At 40.0% G+C, this 18,275-nt stretch overlaps 1 pseudogene; it reads left to right on the top strand.

Moving 5' to 3' along the window:
* Positions 1-7,929: 7,929 nt before the first annotated feature.
* On the top strand, positions 7,930-10,828 carry LOC104852264 (annotated as a pseudogene).
* The last annotated feature ends 7,447 nt before the right edge of the window (positions 10,829-18,275 follow it).

The following is an 18,275-nucleotide window of genomic DNA, read 5'->3' as shown; positions in this document are numbered from 1 at the left end:
AAAAAAAAAAAAAAAAAAAAAAAAAAGCATGGTACTGGCAAAGAAACAGGCCCGAGGACCAGTGGAACCAATTAAAAGAGGCAGAAACAAATCCGGACACACTCAGCCACCTCAACTTCAACAAAGGAGGCAAACTCCCTCACTGGAGGAAAGATAGCCTCTTTAATAAATGGTGTAGGAAAAACTGGGTTTCAACTTGCCAAAGATTAAAACTAGATTTATATCTCTCACCAAACTCTAAATTAAAATTGAAATGGATTAAAGATCTAAATATTGAAACAGAAACACTAAACTTGCTGAAAGATAGGTTAGATAGAACTCTTTAAGATATTGGCATAGGAAAAGACTTTATGAACAAATCCTCAGTAGCATGGGAACTAATACAAAGAATCAACAATTGTGATCTCATCTTTTTAAAAAGTTTCTGCACTGTAAGAGGAACCATCAACAGAACTAAGAGACAACCTACAATGTGGGAAAAAAATTTTACCTAGCTGTTCCTCAGACAAAGATTTACTATCCAGAATATATAAAATATTCAAAAAATCAGATCCCCAATTTCAAAAACTCAATTCAAAAATGGGCATCTGAAATGAATAGACATTTCTCAAACAAACAAGTAAAAGCATACATTAATATGTGAAAAAATGTCCAACATCACTGGTGGTCATTAGTGAGGTGCAGATGAAAATAACACTGAGATTCCATCTCACCCTACAAAGAATGACTGCTATCAAGAAATCAACCAATAACAAATGTTGGCAGGGTTGTGGGGAGAAAGTAACCCTTCTCCATTGTTGGTGGGAGTGTAGACTGGTGCAACCACTGTGGAAATCAATATGGAGATACCTCAAAGAACTAGAAGTAGAGGTCCCATTTGACCCAGCCACCCCTCTGCTGGGTATCTTCCCAAAAGAATTAAAAAGAATCATATCACAGTGATATATGTGCACCCATGTTTATAGCAGCACAGTTTGTAATAGCTAAAACTTATAAACAACACAAATGCTCATCAACTGGAGACTGGAAAAGAAGATGTGGTTTTTCTATAAAACTCAGCCACAAAGAATGAGAAACTAGAGACATTTAACGCTAAATGGATGCACAGTGAGGCTCTATTCTTAAGTGAAATAAATGGGACACACTTGAATAAACACTGAATAATTTCTCTGGTGTGAAAAGCGAAAAGCATAAATAAAGTTCAGATGGTATAATTGATAATGTGAAATAGGTAGAAAAGGTCTAAAGGAGAAGGGGAAGCGGGAGGGGTAGAGGAAAGGAAATAAGGGAAAAAATATATGAAAAAAGGAAAAAAATGGAAACAAAGCCTTTGTAAATAGGGAAGGGTAGAGTGGGAAAAGGGAGGACAGGGGAATGGGGAAAAATAAGAACCATGGTACATCATGTAGAGGTCCAAGATCCCAATGGTGAATGTAACTGTACTGCATACCTAAAATGTACCAATAAACTTAATGGAAAAATAGAAATAAGCCTTTTCTGCCTTCACTTTCTGAAATTTCTGGATTTATTTATTAATGCAGCATAGCCTGGCAAGAGTAAATAATACATTATATTTCTTTGCCCATCATTGGTTTGGATTTTACTTTTGTCTCAATCCTGGAACCCATTTCACTATTCAGCTAACATTAAATGTCTCAAATTTAATTTCATACTGTGCAATATGGTGACTAAGTTATGTATTAATGTTCACATTCTCAAAGGAAGCTATAAAAAAAAAAAACTTCTTGACCACCCTTCAGAATGTCATTGTCTAAATTTGTGACATAATGGCCACAGAGCCTGAGCTATTTCCTAACACATCTCCTGCTCAAAGTGGAAATCTAACAGGATGAACTCCCAGTAATGAGGCTTGACAACCTTGCCACCACCAGGAGAAGCAGGCAGGCCAGAAGGCTGCTAATTCCTCACCAAAGTGTTGATTAGTCTGTGTGCAACTGACCTGCTCAGAGAGAGTGTCTTATCAATCATCCTCTGATCACTTTGTGAATTATTCCTGACCCTTTCTGCCCAACCCCTACACACACACACACACACACACAAGTGTGAGCAAACACACAAGATATGACCAAACTACAATATCCAACATTTCTAAAAGAGGCTACGTCAGGCTCAGGTGTACCCCCACATTATGAGAAAGCTACATTCAGGAAAGCCTAGGTACAAATTGCATCAGAATTAGAGTGATGTCACTCGATGAATTCCAATCGGTTTAGCGCTTCTCTAAGAGGAGTTGCACACATATCTAGAATTTCAGCTTCACCACCTCGATACCCATGATTTTCAGAAAAAACATGGGGACAAAGTAAAGAAAAATGCCTTTTAATCTGTACTAACCAGTTGGGCAGACAGAAAAATAGGCTCTTCTTTATCACTGCTACTTTGAGAGGCACATACCAAACTGCACTTAAACGCTTAGAGAGAACACAGCTCAAAAGCAAATCAAGGGCAGAAACTGTATGATTGCCTAAAGTCATGGAGTTACTTAGCTAAATGTTTTAAGAAAAGATGAGAACTGATAGAATAACCAAAATAAAACAGATGTCTTTCAACTGGTATGCTTTGGAGGAGGTCAGGTAGGGGATAATAGTGTAGTTGTTAAAAATATACTACGTCCAAACAGCCTGGGCTTGCTTCTGACCATGTTACTTTTCTATGACTGAGTTTTACTTAACAATACTCCTAACACCAAACATGCAGATTTTTTTCACACCAATTCTCCAACTCTCCAGACACTAAGTACCCTACAATTCAATTCAACTCTGACAGCGTCTACATGTAGTTAGCATTAGATTTCACAAGTAAAAGTCCTGGTTCCAGTAGACTGTCACCATTTTGGACATGAATCACAAGTCTCAGGTGTCGAATTTCTGACCAACCAGCTATAAGGTAGAGAGTTCCCATGACTCACTATCAGATTTGTTCAGTTTGATAGAATGGCTCATAGAACTAAAGAAAATACTTTATTACAAAGTCTATTGCAGGATATAAGCAGGAGGAGCCAAATGGAATAGATGCATAAAGTGATATATGTGGGAGGGACCCAAAGCTTATCCTTTGTGGGCATGATTCCTTCCTAGCTCCTTCATGGGCTTTCCAACCTGGAAACTCTCCCAATCCTGAAATTTAGAGTTTGTGAAGGCCTCATTGCATAGGCCTGATTGATGAAATCTTTGGCTTTTGGTAACTAACTCAATCTCTAACCTTCTCCATTTCTGGAGGTCAAAGAGTGGGGCTGAAATGTCCAACTCTGTAATCAAATGGTTGGTTCCTCTGCTATCACATCCATCTTGACGCAATCTAGGGATCCACCAAGAGTTTCCTCATTAGCATAAAGTCAGATCTGGTGGGAAGAAAATTATTATAAATAACCAGAGACATTCCTCTCACCCTTATCACTGAAGGAAGTTTCAGGAACAAGGAGAAAGACCAACTATACACTTTCTCTTGTATCACAATATCATATAACTTCTAATTATGTGACCCTGAGCAAAGCCTATGTGCCACTGTTTTCTCATCTGCAAAATAAGGACAAAAATAATAACTCCCACGTGGAATTTTTGTAAGAAGTAAATGAATTCAACTGGAGCACAGTGCCTGACCTATGGGAGGTGTGAACCAAGTATTTGCAATGAGCAAATGAGCCAGACAAGATAAGAGTGTCTCTATTCTTTGACACGTACCCCAGGGAGATCTATAACCAACAAGGTGCATCATAGGTCAGAGGGTCTTAGTCCATCCTAAGCCGGGCAAACTGAAAGAGGGTATAGTGCTTGGCTCAAGTTGTAGTGTAACAAAACACAATGGATTCACTTCTTGGTTAGCACAAGGCCATAAGCACAACCAGGAAATAAAACAGAGGACAGAAGTTTCTTGCAGCAAGTAAGGAGAGCACTGGAAATACTTCTCAAAGCAGTGTTCTCTCCAAGCAAAGAAAGCAAGGGGCTTCTACTGGGAAGCATATATAATAATATAGAAAAGATTCATCATCACATGTAGAGGAGGACACATTCCTGAGCTTGCTCAGTTACAGGTCATATATCATATGTTTAAAAACAAAAATGGCAGACACATATGCCCCTGGATGGAGAATTTAGCATTGTAATGAACAAAGTTTATCCAGGTAACCTAAAAAGAATGTCAGAGTGACTCCCCAGTTTTGGCTGGTTCCTTGTAAGAGTGTTATCTAAAGCAAAACAAATGAAATGATTTTTGAAGTTACTTTAGCAGAAATTTAAAGGAACAGCAACTTTTTCCTCCATAAGTATAGGAGTTTGCCCCTAGAAGTGTCTGCCTTGAGACTAACAATAGGACTTACTGCTGACAAAACTAGAATCACTCTTTCTGCTCCCCTGTGCAATTCCCTACACTAATTTCCCAGGCTGCACTGCCACTGAGCCTGATCATTCAGAGAGCTCCCAAATCGAGATCCTGTCACCAAGTATCAGGTAAAACTGTCCATAGTTTTCAAGGCAAATAGAGAAACAGTCTTTAAAACATCCCCCTACTAAACAAAGGAATCCTATTTCAGCTTAGTTGGATTTTTACCATTGATTGTTCTGGAGGAAAAGTGTATTTTTGCCTTTTCTTCCACCTAGGAATTGAAGATTTCTCAATTTCCATTCTTTTAAGAGGAAGTTGGTCTAATCCCATAACTGAGGCTCCTACATAATGATACAACATTGCTACTTAAAGCAATAAGAAGGAAATCAAAAAACAGTTTTTAATTTTTCCTAGCACCTTATTGGAAAATTGGAATCTCTCATCCTTTTAGCTTCACAACTAATTTATTTACACAGTTAATTTACATGAAAAGGAGCATTTTACTCTCACATTCATTAACCCTGTAGTCAAAAATCCAGAGGGCTCCAAACTTGGAGTATAACCACAAAAGTAGCAAAAACCCTGTAGAGGTGACTTATAAGAACTTCGTCACAAAATCTCCACCTGTCATCCAGGCAAGCCTGAACATATGCCTTAACCTCTCTGAGCAAAGTGCTCTCTATAGTACCTACACCCTATTGTTGTTGTGATGATTAAATAGTAAATTATATCTAAGGCCCTTATCACAATGGCTTACATGTTTAAAATGGTCTCCATTACCACAGCTAGGTGAGAATAAAGACTCCTATGCATAGATGTTGCCACCACAGGCAATACAGAAGGTAATTGTGGCATCCCTAATGGTTTACACAGGATAAACTTTCCGTGTCAATACATAATAGACCATTTGTATGTACTCAGACAAGCTTTTATTTCATTGTTTTTGTAAAACTCCTAAACCTTTGTCATCGTGGCCCTGAATCTTGTCATTATGATGAAACACATCCTTGAAGGTCTGCCTGGTGCGCAGTTGACTTCTGGCTTTTATTAGTCAAAGTCCTGATCTTCAGAGAGAGAAAGAGCACAGTTGATTGGCCGGCTCATGTGCTGAGTTCTGGCTGTCCATGAGCCCCCAGCTCTCCAAGGCCTGGATGCCTCCTCTTCTGAATGCACAGCCTCTGGGAAAACTCCTCAAGGCACAACCATAAAGCTGGCAGTTAGCTGGTCCTCTCCTCCTCTTGACTTTAGGGAGAGGCTGAAGCAGAGACAGGTTCTCTTTGTTCCCCCTAATGGCAACTCCTTCTGTTCTCCTCCAAAGTTGGGTTTATTCTCAGCAAGGGCTTGATTACTGCAGGGATTGAGCAAATGTGGTTGAGCAATACCTGGAAGAGGGTGTTACCTGAGCGGGTGAAGAGGTCCACAGCCTCCCAATGACCACAACGGCAATCTGGGGAACAATCTGGTTATCTCACCCTCTTCCCTTTCCTGCATCTCTACCCTTTGTGTCCCCAGACATCCAATCCCAGCTTTCTGCATACTTTTTCTTCTCTCTTTTTTAAGATAGCAGGGGATTTTATTAATATATGTTTGGTATATATAATTTTCTCTTTACTTCTAAGTAGATCCTAGAAACATCAAAATGAAAGAAACCCAAAAATGTAGAAATGTGCCAATCATACACTCACAGATACTTCATATGTACTAATTTTGTAAAATGATACTTTAGATATGGTCTTCTTGGAAGTGAGATGTTTGTGTGGTTAAAAGTCTAATTCAAATACCCAGAACAAACATAATTCCTTGAAATTTCCTATTATTGCTTCGGAGAACAAGAGAGAATGAACCGGAGTCATACATTCCTCAGTTTGACTTTTGTCAGAAGATCTTACAGCCTGGAGGCCAACATGGGGTGGACTACTGTCACCTCTGCCCCTGACAGCACCTCTCTCTCCCTCTACTCCCCTTTGTGTGGCCAGGGGGTTATCACTGGCTTCCCTGCAGGACCCTGTAGCCAATGAACCCATCGTAAAAAGAAAATCTTCTTTCCTGCCAAATGCACACTACCAAGTCACAGAACAAAGGCAGGAACCTCCCTCCTTTAACTCCATTCACCAGGGCAAAAATGCTGCCCACTCCTTACCCGTGTCTGATTTCTCACCAAAGGAGCATTTGCAAGATGAAAGATTTATACTCTGTGAAATATTTCACTTGTCATCAGCTGGGGACCCCAGGCTGCCCGACTGTGCTGGTCAGTTCCGGGAAGGTTCCCTGAGCTTTCCTCATAGGCAAGGCCACACTGCTCCCAAGTGGCTTCTGTAGAGAAGCAGAAAGCTAGAAATGTGGCTGGAATGCTGTCTGGACCAACCGGTCTGCTTGGCTGCGGCCTGGCACTGGGAGCCCACCTCTGCAGCCCCCCTCAGACCCTCCTGCCACCCATCCTCACAACTCCAGGAAGACCCCCTGTTGTAGCACAAGGAGCACTCTTTTAATAAACCTTAAGCTCTGCGAGACTGGACTTCATTGCACATTGTAGTGAAAATGTACAATAGAAGTGTAAAGAGTTCCTCCCCACACTTACAAGTAAGACAAAAAGAGAGAGACAACTAAAATGACTATAAATTTAAAACAAGGATTACTGTGCTATGTATAAGGTTGGGTGAACCCCAAAGGCAGTCCCTTGCTCCTTATGAACCTGTCTACAGTACTATAAAGGTAAAGCAAAAACCTTCAAGCCCATTTCTTTGTGAACAATTAAAACTAATATCTGTCTCTATAATTAGAGTTCTTGTAATATTGATTGTCACTGTCTCCCAAAGGCGATGGACAGTTGTTCCTGGCACTATGATTGGAATGCTCAACATTTACAGCAATCTTGTCTGATTAACTGTCATGTGACAGACAAGCAGGGATGGGCGAGTATTATTATCCTCCTGGGAAAGACAGCAAAATTAAGGACCCCTCTCAAAAGAAAAAAATAACTCTCAAAGATACTACCCAGCCCTTCTCTTTCCTCCTGGATCACCTGAAGAAATGTTAATTTGCCCCAAACCCAGGATGTACTCCAGACAAATTAAATCAAAATCTCTGGCAGACCCAGAAACCAGTGGATTTTGAAGTTTTGCAGGGCACTGCAATGTGCAGACAAGTTTGGGAAGCACTAATACTGAATTCCTAGCTTCATATAAAAATGAGCTAAGAAGCCTCAAACACCACCTAAGCCCAGAGCCCCACCCCAAACCAAATGAATCCGGATCCCTGGTAGGCTCTCTCAAGAGACTCCAATGTGCCAAATGTTGAGATTAAAGTTACATATTTGATTAAATCAGTTCATTCTATTATAAAAATGTGTTCCAAGAAAAAAAAAGAAACAAATGAATGAACACAAATAATAAAGAAGGCAGGGTACAGGGAGAACGAGCTGTCACACCCAGGCGCAGAATAGGCGACTATGGTGCTCAGGAACTTCCTGATCACATGTACACCAGGAGTTGGAAAAACCACACTAGGCAAAGGACTTGTATCCGATCAGGACTGAAGTACATTAATGTGGGTGATACAGCTTGAGAAGTCTGATCATCGGCGGATATCATGGAGTCTGGCAATAGCACACTGCAAGATGCACAGAGGATGGTACAAATCCTAAAGGGTATGGGGATGACAGAATATGAGCCGAGAGTTATAAATCAGACGCTTGAGTCTGCCTTCCGATACATAACCACAATTCTAGATGATGCTAAGATTTATTCAAGCCGTGCCAAGAAAGCCACTGTCAATGCAGATGACGTGTGACTTGCAAGCCAATGTCAAGCTGACCAATCTTTTACCTCTCCTCCCCCGAGAGATTTTTTATTAGATATTGCAAGACAGAGAAACCAAACCCCGTTGCCACTGATAGAGCCATATTCAGGTCCTAGATTGCCTCCTGATCGATACTGCTTAACAGATCCAAACTACAGGCTCAAGTCTTTACAAAAAAAGACATCTACTGCTTCAGGAAGAATAACAAATGGTTCCACGGTTGAGAGTTGGTTTAGTTACTAACAGACCAAGTACCCCCACACTAGGCACACCAACCCCACAGGCCATGTCTCTTTCAGCCAAAGGAGGAGCCCCAGTGTCCCTCCCTGGCCAGAGGTTTATGGTGCAGATGCCTGCCTCCCAGGCCCCTGCTGTAAGAAGTTCTCATTCACAAAAAATATATATACATACATATATATATATAAAGAGAGAGAGATGCATAATCTCAAACCCTTGCTTCCAGAAATAACCACAGTTGATAGCTCTAGCTGGAGGGAAGATGGAGGATATTAAGGAAATATGTAAACCAGAAAAGGTGGACCCACAAGTCCTTAAGTCAAAGTCTCCACCACCTTCTTAAACTCTCTCCAGCAATTCTGGGGGCTGAGAGGTTGTGCCCAGCAGTATGTGTGTGCAAATCTGCACCACTCCCTGCACTACAGGAGGCTAGGGAGACTCTGCTACTCCTTTCATCACCAAGAAGCTCTTTTATCATTTCATTTTGTGGGTGCCTAAATTAGAAACATTTTGTTCATCTAAGTAGATTTATGAAGTAACAATTACCTTATTTGCCCATTTTTTAAATTAATCAAAGATTTATATAACTCCCAATCAGAGGTGCTGATTGGTACAAAACAGCCCAATCCTAGCACCAGGTTGCAATAATGTCATCCTGGAGCAAAGAAAAGCAATGCTTATTAAACCTATGCAATTTATCTTAAGTAGCCTGGCTTTTTTTTTTTTTCCTTCCCAAATTTTAAGTACTAAAATACAGGAAACAAATCACTACCATTGAAAGCTTGAGGATATTTGAGGGTGGGAGGAAACAGGATGAATAACAAATGTCTCTAGAGCCAAGGTTAAAAGGGAGGGAGTTAGAGAATAAGGGCAGGATCTTACTATAATTCAACAATGGTTAGGAACTCCATTCTACCAGTAATTACACACAAGTCCTTGGGCAAATCAAGCTATCACTTGTGCACCACATTTTCCCATTTGTAAAATCAAAGAGATAAAGCAAAGGCAGGGTTTCTCGGCCTCAACTCTACTGACATTTTAGGCAGGATAAGTCTTTGTTATGAACTTGTCTTGTGCATTACAGAGCATTTAAGAGTCCCTGGCTTCTACCCACCTCTCCCCATTGATGTAATAATCAAAATGTTTCCACACATTGTTAAACATCATTTGAGGGTAACCCTGATTTAGCACCAGTGCTCTGGGGTAATTCTGAAGTCCTTTTTATTTCTGAAAATTCTCAAATTATGTGAAGATGAGGAGGTGAATTTGATACATATGTAAAAAGCCAAAGATAAGTGTGTGGAATTACTCTGTAAAGCAGAGGTTCTCAATCTTGGCTGAATATTCTAATCACCTGAGGGATTTTTCAAATTCCCAGTGTCAAGGTAAAACTCCTGAACAATTATACCAGAACTCAAGGGATTAAACAGAATTCTCCCGGTGATCTCAGAGTGTTACCATTTGAGGACCACTGTAGGAGAGCTTAGTGTAAGACCAAAAGAGCAATATGTCTGTTCATCATTTCTCAAAATTCTGAGAATAGTTTATCATTTGATCAATAAGGAAACCAAAAATCCTGTCTGTGCTAGCGATTTTGCAAAGCACTGAAAAAGAAGGCATTTTAATTAGGCCAGTCTCAAGCTTTCATTTTAAATAAGACTCACATGCATTTTCAGGAGAAGTACATGTGCACATGGACAACTAGACAACATGAAAAGCCAAGCATCTAGATATGGTACCACCAATCTTCTGGCCTCCACAGCTGTAGAACTGAGACCATGCCAGGCGTGGTCTCCAAATCATGACTGTCAATAGCATTAATGTTGTTCAGCATGAGTTTATTTATTCCAGTTTATCAAGTAAATGATAACCACACCAAAAGAAAATGTGTGTAGTCCCAGAAGACACTGAGACTTCTCTGCATGCATTTATGAGTGAAACAAGACCATGCAGTCGTGCTTGGAAGAGGATTAGACACCTGACCATTGGGAAGGAGCCACTACCAAACTGGCTTAACACAAATATGACACAAGCACTTCCAAGGGACAATTGGAAATGGTTAAAAGACCCTTACTGTTTCTTGGGGAGTCTGTACTGATTAACTTGAGACTCTTTGCAAAGTGTTCACAATTACCTGGGATTGAAGTTGTCACATGAAAGTGTGCAATCTTATTTACTGGAATTTTGGTTTGCTTTTATAAACAAATATCAATGACACCAAATTTTATCAAGCAGGTTCTCTGCCAGGCTCTGTGCCAAGTATTTTATATTAATTATTTCATTTAATCCTCACAAGAACTTAATCATTATTATTATCCCTGTTTTACAGTTGAAGAAACCAATTCTTATAGAAGTTGTGTGGTGCGGTCAAAGATATGCTTCCACCAAGCACAAAAATGAAATTAAGCCCAGGCAGTCTGACAGTAAGGTCAAATTTGTGGACATTATGTAATATGGGCTGTGATCTGTTCACTTGTTAGATCATGAAAATAGTAACTTGCATAACATTCTCTCAATCAAAACTTTCAATATACATTTAAAGTACATAGTGTGTAGGCTAATGCATAGATATGACCCTAATGGAGGAGAAATTGTCTGCCAGTTTTCTCAAAGTCTGACTTCAAAACCTCCTAAATCAGAATCACTTAGGGGAGCTGGTTTAAATGCAGGTTTCTGGACCCCACCTCACTTCTGCCATATCTGAATGCAGGGTGCAAAATACAGCCAGGAAGGGAATCTACATTGTGAATGAACTTCTTGGGTAACTTTTTGCCCATTGAGGCTTGAGACCCATTCCTCAAGAATTGGCATAGCTTGTGCCCACAAAGCACAGCCTCATGCCTGCAAAATGTGAAGAAAGAAAATGTGTTTTTCCAGAATTATTATATAGAGAAACGCCTCCTTAAAGATTCCTGAATGTATTTTAACATATTCAATTTTAGTTCTAAACCCACTTACTAGAATATATCATACTTTGTATTGAGAATCTACCTTCCTCTGGAGACCAGAAATTTGCTTTATTAATATCACTTAAAGTACTACCCAGTGCCCTCAACATACAGGCATGTACACACACACGCGCGCACATACACTTACACAAATTTGAGTAAACACTGCATAGCCAGAAATGAAATTGCTCTCAAATAACCATTATGACCTTTCTTATATCCTCATATTACAATAAAATTCAGAGTGAGAGCTATCAGTGGAGATGGAAATAACAGACCACATATTCCTGTGTCATATAGGAGCCATTAAGGCCTGAGATAGCATCCTATTTCTCTGAATCGTTACTTCTGAGCACATAGTAGGCAGCTAATCCAGTTTTTGTACTAAAAAAAGAAAAGCAGAAGAGAAGCTTTGGAGGAATTCATAAGCCAATCAGTTCCCTGGGTGGAGGAGCCTCACAGTTCATCTCTTTCCCACCCCAGCTTTAGGCAAGACTGCCACCCAAATGTAAGAAAACAAAGAGGACTCATCTTTGCCTGACTTCCGTCAGTCGTACTTCTACAAATCTTGAAGCCATTCCTCTGCCTCAAAAGGTCACTGCCTCAACTTCTTTAGCACACATATACAATTCAAAATGAATCTCCAAGTGAAAACCAAAATAAAACATACTGAGGAAGCAAAAGAAAGAGAAGACAGATTGCAATTTTAAAAAACAATAACAGTATACTGCACACCAGTGGATGGAAAAATATCAAATTTTCATTTATAGCAAAGATTGGGTTGAGTTTTGTTTCATTCTGCTATTCATGAGTTTCATATCCTTCCTTACATGAAAACATATTTATTCTACTGCTTCACTCCCTCCATTCCCTGTGGAGCATAACTATTCACACAGCCTCTGCAGGCCAAAATGCACACACAAGTGCACACACGTACCGGCACTGCACCCAAAGGTCAGCCTTGATCCCTGGAAACTCATGGGAGTGGATAATTTCCAAACATCTAGAAAATGAATACTGGGGATTATTCTCTTCAAATAGCATTGGGAGAATGTATGCTGTTTCTGGCCATTGGAATGGTTCTGGTGTATTCATGATATATTCAGAGCATCTTACTCAGACTTCCAGATAGTCATACCAAATCATAAACATCCCAGCCTAGAGAACACCCTAGAACCATATGCTCACAGATGTCTTATTTTACAAAGAAAATCAAGCTCTAAGTGCAACCATCAGCCCATAAGTAGGTCATTAGCTGGTACCCAAGTATCTAAGCCTGTTGTCTCATTGCTGTGCTACAGTAGAACCAATATTTTGCACTTAATAGATTGCTCGCTAGAAGTTCCACAAGAGGACTCATTACAGCAAGACCTAAATTCAACTTTGATTTTTAAAATTGCCAATTCTCATTATAGTTCCTGAAGAATGCTGGACTCCAATAATCAATATTATAATAAATGAGCTCTAGGCCTTCTTCTTTGTTAGCCTCCTTCTTTAAGCACTAGTGGCTAAAGGGAGTAAAATATAGCAGAAAAGAGATTTTCAAGGTTTAGGAAATCAACAAACTAGATGTTTTCCTTGACTACATGCTTTCTTTCGCTTCAAAAATTCAACCCTGATCAAAGTTGAAGGCTCCCATCTAACAGAGTGCTTCTCAAGCTTTAATATCATATGAATCTGAAAAAAAAAATACATGTAATGATTAAAGAAGTCCAGGTAGGGCTTGAGATTCAGCATTTCCAATAAATTTGCACATGACTCCAGGGCTGCTAACCATAGGATCGCACTTTGAGTAGCAAGATTCTAAAGGACTATCCACAGTGACCACAGTATCAGCACCACACAGAGCAAACCAAGTAGCAAAAAGCAGAAGCCCAGGCAGCAGGTCCTGAATGTAACACCTATAAAGAAAACATCTGAGCACAACTGGCCACCTTATCGCTGTCAATTATAGAAAATCTCACCATGTCATCGTGCAAAGGTAGTACATTATATTTATCTAGGAAACTCACCTCAGAAAAATAAATGCGGAAACACAAAAGCAACAGACATTCTAATTTTGTGTACTGATACTCAGGAGAAAGAAATAAATGAGACCTATGCATTATCCATTAGTTATCAGTAATTTCAATGCCAAATGCAAACAAAAATCTTTACCAATGCAGCCAGGAGAGAACCAGGCTAAGTCTAGCTCCACCCTCAGTTTATTAAGCAAACCATATCATCATGTCTAACAACATTGCTTGGAAGATAGGTTTTGTGCCAGATGGACACTTATTTCAGAAAATCAAATGGGCAACTTAATTTCAACCTTTCTGATTAAGTAGATCCCAGCCCATCTATGAACATGCTTCCAACCTTTCCCCAAGGGAACTGAGTGGTAACATGGAGAGCATGACCGTTTATTTGGCTTAAGGAACACATTAATTTATCTGGTTTATAGAATTTAAACATCTGACGAATGACAGTGGGGTTGATTTTATTCATCAGCTAATTGCTTTGCCACCTGGAGCTGAAGCTTTATATATGCAGCTTATAAAAGATCTGAAAAGGATCTCAATTATTCTTTAATTTGTTCCTTGAATATAAAGTAGGAAAATCTGGCTTAATCAAACATTGTCTCAATTCTACTGGGATATGTCTAGTTACCTTATAACAAGGTAAGCTTTCATTTAATCATATGATATGATAATTCCCCACTTTCAAGCCAAGTATCCTCTTAGTTACAATCAATTTTCCACTGAAAAAATAAACATTGTCTCTTTACTGAAATCCCAATAGAGAAAAATAGCCTCTTTTAATGAAACTTGCTGCTACTAATACAACCACACTAGGAATTTCTGTAGAGGAATCCATTAAACATCCTAATTTGACTTTGCTGGAAAATTGCAGAATAAAGCAAGTTCCATGAACAATTCTCTATGCACATGGCCATTCTTGGCACGTGGGGAAGGAATGGATAGTGAACACATGCACACACACGACACACGTGCATGCACGCACACACAGAGCATTACTGGAATCTATTAAATCTCACTTAATAAATGTTTTAATCAAGTTGGATTCTACAGTTTATCTGGGGGAGGGAGCAGAGAAACTAGCAGTCATGTAATTTCTTTAGTTGGACCGTAGGAATCTGAAATGCCAGCATGTGCTAGAAGGCTGCTAGAAATCCCAGGATATAAAAGTGAAAACTGACAGACAACTGGACACTCCCGAAGTATAATCTTGCAACAAGTTGCAAGTTAGACTATACTTCCATTACATTAATGATCCTGGGTATTATAGGTTTAAAGCCAAATATTTCATCTTCATCTTATCACCTCTCTCTTCCTCATCTCTTAAATGCCCCCAGGACACAATACGGCTGCCAAAATGGGCTAAGACTGGGAAAACTGAGATCAGACATTGCACAGGCTTCCTGCAACGAAGCAATACATCATCTGAAAAGTGAGGGAGGTTCCTGGGGCCTCCGGGAGTGGAATGGTAGAGATCCAGGCAGGCAGAATGCACCAGAAACACAGCACTAGAAGCAGAGACTTGGGTACAAGGGCAGCTCCCTTCTCCAAGAACACAGGAAAGCAAGACAGAAGTCAAATCCATTAGGAATTATCCTTTATGATTAGATAAGGAAGAAAAACAAAACCCAGGCAAGCAAGAATGCTACAGGTACCCCAAAACAGACCAAAGTACAAGCAAGAGATGTGATCATAAACAATAGTGCAAAACACCAAGACTGACATGGGAATGAACATTAGAGCAAAACCAGCCCTATTTCATCGCCTTTCAAAATTCCTAGAATCTAACCCTAACAGGTGTAGCCTAGTAAACTCAAATGTCAGAACTGGAGGAGACTCTGAGGACCATCTAGTCCATTGTATATGTGGAGAACATGACTTCCCCAGATGATTGGAGATGGTACACCTTGGGATAGGAGGAGTCTGGAGCTAGAATCTTAACCCTGTAATTCATCAGCTGGGTTCTTTCAGCAGTTTGTGTGGCTCTGAAAAAGTACCTGTTTTATGGAGTTATGTGAGAACTAGATTAAATAAGCCATAGACAGCAATTACAATAGCATCTGGGATATGTGACAACACAACAAACGCAACCTTCTATCATCATCATACCATTATCACTCTGATGGACTGAATCATGGCCCCCTCCAAGATATTCATACGTTGAAATCCTAATGCCCAGTATTTCAGAATGTGACTATAGTTAGAGACAGGCCCTTTGAAAGGGTAACCGAAATTAAACAAGGCCATAAAGGTGGGCCTTAATCTAATATGACTCGTGTCCTTAGAAGAAACGGGAGCTAACAGGGATACAGTAAATAGAAAAAAGACCATGGGAAGAGACAGGGAGAAGATAGCCATTGGCAAGACTGAGAGAGAGACTCGGGGGAAAACCAAACCTGCTGACAACCTGATCTTGCAGCTGCCGCCTCCAGAACTGTGAGAAAATAAATTTCTGCTGCTGAAGGCCCCAGTCAATAGTGTTTTGTTAAAGGGAGCCCTAGAAAAATGAATACAGTCACAATCGTTATTTTCTGGGCCACATCCCACTACCAACTATAGGCAATGTAAAATGGGGGAGACCCAGCTCACTATCATTTCTGTCAGCTAGCCCCATACACACATTACTTCCCCCAAGTTCTACTGTGCTAAACATGGGTTCTTCATCTGTTAAAAGATGCCAAGATATTATCCAAGAAAAAACAAAAAGCATAAGGAACACCCTGGAAGAAAATGAAGTGTCTGTCTAAAAGAGAGATTGTGTGTCTAAAATTTATATTCTCTGTTCTCTAGCACAAAGCCAGTCTAGAACCTACTGCCGGTTCTCACTTTATTTTTATTAGTATGTATTTATGATGCCTAATGACCACATTCATCATAGGGAATTTGTGCCATACATAGTATGTCTTAATTCTTCTTTTTTTCCATTCTCCTCCTCTCCCTTTAATCCTTCTTCCCCTCTCCACTTACAAAAGGTTTGTTTCCATTTTTCCCTTCCATTCTCTTTTTTAATCCCTTTTCCCTTCCTTCCCTTCCCTCTCCCCTCTCCCTTGTTCCCGTCCCAATTGAACATATTCTTCCTAATTCTCCATATCTATCCTCCACAGAACCCTTTTGCAGCTATTTCACAAACTTTCCAGGGTGTTGCTGGATCTGAACGAAGCACCTGGCCCATGAAAAGAGACAAGCACAAACCCGGGGGACAGGACCAATAAAATGGAATGTTTCCCGTTGGATTTACAGTTGGGAGCACTTTGAGAACATACGTCATTTGTCTAGTTGCTTCATTCCTTTTCCCCATACTGGGGGCACTCGATGCCACATAAACTGTTGGTTGATTATACCAATACAACAGCCTCTACCTTCACCCCAAGAAGCTCCACTGAGTTGGAAGTGAGCCCATATCAACTGACTTCCTAACCAAATTCAAATCCTCACTCCCTGCCAGTGAGTGACCTATGTGAGCAGAAAGGGGTGAGTATGCACTTGTGTCTGTCTGAAGGCAAATGACATTTGTCTGACATTTTTCTTATTTTATTGCCCATTGTCCCCTGCAGACCCATGAGTACACCCAAGTATAGGCCTGTACACATGCTGTAATTCTGTTTCCATATTTAATTATACCATTAACAATTCTCAATCTAATTGTACTTCAACAAACATGTTTTCACTAAGAACAGTTTTGGTAGATTAAAGGATAGAATTGGTGAGTTGAACACAGAAATCATTCTGATGCTCCCTTGTCTGGATTCTTTGAAAATATTTTCATTTATCTGCACAAAGATCTGTTTCATAGTTAGGATTTTTTTGAGCTGTGCCTACAGGCATAGTGTGGTATCTGAAAAAGAAACACAATAAAGCAAAAAAAAAAAAAAATGTGGCCCCTGACCTCCATCTACTAGGAGGGGGAAAGACATAGATACTTGGGACAAGTCCACAGAACTCAAATCTGTATGGAAGGAGTATGCAAGGTGTTCAGCACACAAGAGAAAGTTTGAGGATCTAGAAGCTCTTGACAAGGGAATCCCAGAGCAAGGCTGTATTTGAGTGGGTCTCAAGGATCTGACTCCTGAGAACAATTTGGGACAAACGCTGGCACCAAAAGCTGAGGCCGGGCAGCAAGCCACGAGGGAAGAAGCAGGTATAGCAAAGGGGCTTCAGGCTCCAGCCCCTGCCTAGCTCATTTGTACATCCAACTGCTGACTCAAATATCTCATAGGCCTGGGCAGAGTGCTTGGTGTTCTCCCCAGTCTTTGTTAGGTTATAGTTTTAGATGTATATAAATAAAATCTAAAATAATAGTAGCTTAACCAAAATTTATTTCTTGTGTAAAGTCTAGACTTGGGTGGGGGTAGCTCTGCTCCATAGTCACCATGGGTCCTGCCTCCTTCTATGCATCTGTATTGTCAGCCCTCGGATGTTGCCCTAGTCCACCTAGTGAAGACAGAGCAGCACCAGGCAGTTCAGGAAAGCACAAGCATACCACTATCCTCCAAGGGCATGACCAAGTTCCTACACACCCTGAAAAAACAAATTTGGTCACAACGTCATACTATAAGGAAGTCTAAAATCTATATAGACTTCATTGCAGGGAAGCTATTTGTTTCCCAGCACAGCAGATATTGGGGCCAACAAGCAATTTGTGCTGGCCACCAATAGGCCACTGACACCAGCATCACATGGCGAGATAAATAAAATGTCACTTATCCATACAAAGAAATATTAAAAGAGATTAAACATTAAATTAAAAAGTGAATTGACACATGCTGTAAATGGATATACCTTGAAATAGTATGCTACATAAAAGAAAACAGTGGGCTGGAGATTTATCTCCGTGGTTCTGCCACCTGCCTCGCAAGCTCAAGGTCTCAAGTTCAATCTCGGGTACCAAAAAAAAAAAAAAAAAAAAAAAAAAAAAAAAAAAAAAAAAAAAAAA

Source organism: Fukomys damarensis, unplaced genomic scaffold, assembly GCF_012274545.1.
Source record: "Fukomys damarensis isolate Sample0158 unplaced genomic scaffold, DMR_v1.0_HiC HiC_scaffold_2, whole genome shotgun sequence".
NCBI lineage: Eukaryota > Metazoa > Chordata > Mammalia > Rodentia > Bathyergidae > Fukomys > Fukomys damarensis.
Note: the sequence above shows the minus strand (reverse complement) of the source record. Positions and strands in the feature narration are given on the sequence as shown.